The sequence below is a fragment of the Triticum urartu genome, chromosome 3 (genome assembly GCF_003073215.2).
Source record: "Triticum urartu cultivar G1812 chromosome 3, Tu2.1, whole genome shotgun sequence".
In the NCBI taxonomy this organism is placed as follows: domain Eukaryota; kingdom Viridiplantae; phylum Streptophyta; class Magnoliopsida; order Poales; family Poaceae; genus Triticum; species Triticum urartu.
Genome location: NC_053024.1, coordinates 544,439,733 through 544,442,934, shown reverse-complemented (window position 1 = coordinate 544,442,934; position 3,202 = coordinate 544,439,733).

Below are 3,202 nucleotides of genomic sequence, written 5' to 3'. Positions count from 1 at the left end.
ATTGCGTCATTGACAGAATTCTCCAATCACTGCCACCTAGCTACAAGAGCTTCATGATGAACTATAATATGCAAGGGATGAATAAGACTATTCCCGAGCTCTTCGCAATGCTGAAAGCTGCGGAGGTAGAATCAAGAAGGAGCATCAAGTGTTGATGGTCAACAAGACCACTAGTTTCAAGAAAAAGGGCAAAGGGAAGAAGAAGGGGAACTTCAAAAAGAACAGCAAGCAAGTTGCTACTCAAGAGAAGAAACCCAAACCTGGACCTAAGCCTGAAACTGAGTGCTTCTACTGCAAGCAGACTGGTCACTGGAAGCGGAACTGCCCCAAGTATTTGGCGGATAAGAAGGATGGCAAGGTGAACAAAGGTATATGTGATATACATGTTATTGATGTGTACCTTACTAATGCTTGCAGTAGCACCTGGGTATTTGATACTGGTTCTATTGCTAACATTTGCAACTCGAAACAGGGACTACAGATTAAGCAAAGATTGGCTAAGGACGAGGTGACGATGCGCGTGGGAAATGGTCCCAAAGTCGATGTGATCGCGGTCGGCACGCTACCTCTACATCTACCTTCGGGATTAGTATTAGACCTAAATAATTGTTATTTGGTGCCAGCGTTAAGCATGAACATTATATCTGGATCTTGTTTGATGCGAGACGGTTATTCATTTAAATTAGAGAATAATGGTTGTTCTATTTATATGAGTAATATCTTTTATGGTCATGCACCCTTAAAGAGTGGTCTATTCTTATTAAATCTCGATAGTAGTGACACACATATTCATAATGTTGAAACCAAAAGATGCAGAGTTGATAATGATAGTGCAACTTATTTGTGGCACCGCCGTTTGGGTCATATCGGTGTAAAGCGCATGAAGAAACTCCATACTGATGGGCTTTTGGAACCACTTGATTATGAATCACTTGGTACTTGCGAACCGTGCCTTATGGGTAAGATGACAAAAACACCGTTCTCCGGTACTATGGAGAGAGCAACAGATTTGTTGGAAATCATACATACAGATGTATGTGGTCCGATGAATGTTGAGGCTTGTGGCGGATATCGTTATTTTCTCACCTTCACAGATGACTTAAGCAGATATGGGTATATCTACTTAATGAAACATAAGTCTGAAACATTTGAAAAGTTCAAAGAATTTCAGAGTGAAGTTGAAAATCATCGTAACAAGAAAATAAAATTCCCGCGATCTGATCATGGAGGAGAATATTTGAGTTACGAGTTTGGTATACATTTGAAACAATGCGGAATAGTTTCGCAACTCACGCCACCCGGAACACCACAGCGTAATGGTGTGTCCGAACGTCGTAATCGTACTTTACTAGATATGGTGCGATCTATGATGTCTCTTACTGATTTGCCACTATCGTTTTGGGGATATGCTCTAGAGACGGCCACATTCACGTTAAATAGGGCACCATCAAAATCCGTTGAGACGATGCCATATGAACTGTGGTTTGGCAAGAAACCAAAGTTGTCGTTTCTGAAAGTTTGGGCTGCGATGCTTATGTGAAAAAACTTCAACCTGATAAGCTCGAACCCAAATCGGAGAAATGTGTCTTCATAGGATATCCAAAGGAAACTATTGGATACACCTTCTATCACAGATTCGAAGGCAAGACTTTTGTTGCTAAATTCGGAAACTTTCTAGAGAAGGAGTTTCTCTCGAAAGAAGTGAGTGGGAGGAAAGTAGAACTTGACGAGGTAACTGTACCTGCTCCCTTATTGGAAAGTAGTACATCACAGAAACCAGTTTCTGTGACACCTGCACCAATTAGTGAGGAAGCCAATGATAATGATCATGAAACTTCAGAACAAAATACTACTGAACCTCGTAGATCAACCAGAGTAAGATCCGCGCCAGAGTGGTACGGTAATCCTGTTCTGGAAGTCAAGCTACTAGATCATGATGAACCTACGAACTATGAAGAAGCGATGGTGAGCCCAGATTCCGCAAAATGGCTTGAAGCCATGAAATCTGAGATGGGATCCATGTGTGAGAACAAAGTATGGACTTTGGTTGACTTGCCCAATGATCGGCAAGCAATTGAGAATAAATGGATCTTCAAGAAGAAGACTGACGCTGACGGTAATATTACTATCTACAAAGCTCGACTTGTCGCAAAAGGTTTTCGGCAAGTTCAAGGGATTGACTACGATGAGATCTTCTCACCCATAGCGATGCTTAAGTCTGTCCGAATCATGTTAGCAATTGCCGCATTTTATGATTATGAAATTTGGCAAATGGACGTCAAAACTGCATTCCTGAATGGATTTCTGCAAGAAGAGTTGTATATGATGCAGCTGGAAGGTTTTATCGATCCAAAGGGAGCTAACAAAGTGTGCAAGCTTCAGCGATCCATTTATGGACTGGTGCAAGCCTCTTGGAGTTGGAATAAATGCTTTGATAGTGTGATCAAAGCATTTGGTTTTGTATAGACTTTTGGAGAAGCCTGTATTTACAAGAAACTGAGTGGGAGCTCTGTAGCATTTCTGATATTATATGTAGATGACATATTACTAATCGGAAATGATATAGAATTTCTGGATAGCATAAAAGGATACTTGAATAAGAGTTTTTCAATGAAAGACCTCGGTGAAGCTGCTTACATATTAGGCATTAAGATCTATAGAGATAGATCAAGACGCTTAATTGGACTTTCACAAAGAACATACCTTGACAAAGTTTTGAAGAAGTTCAAAATGGATCAAGCAAAGAAAGGATTCTTGCCTGTGTTACAAGGTGTGAAATTGAGTAAGATTCAATCCCCGACCAATGCAGAAGATAGAGAGAAAATGAAAGATGTTCCCTATGCTTCGGCCATAGGCTCTATCATGTATGCAATGCTGTGTACCAGACCTGATGTGTGTCTTGCTATAAGTCTAGCAGGGAGGTACCAAAGTAATCCAGGAGTGGATCACTGGACAGCGGTCAAGAACATCCTGAAATACCTAAAAAAGACTAAGGATATGTTTCTCATATATGGAGGTGACAAAGAGCTCATCGTAAATGGTTACGTTGATGCAAGCTTTGACACTAATCCGGACGATTCTAAATCGCAAACCGGATACGTGTTTACATTAAACGGTGGAGCTATCAGTTGGTGCAGTTCTAAACAAAGCGTTGTGGCGGGATATACATGTGAAGCGGAGTACATAGCTGCTTCGGAAGCAG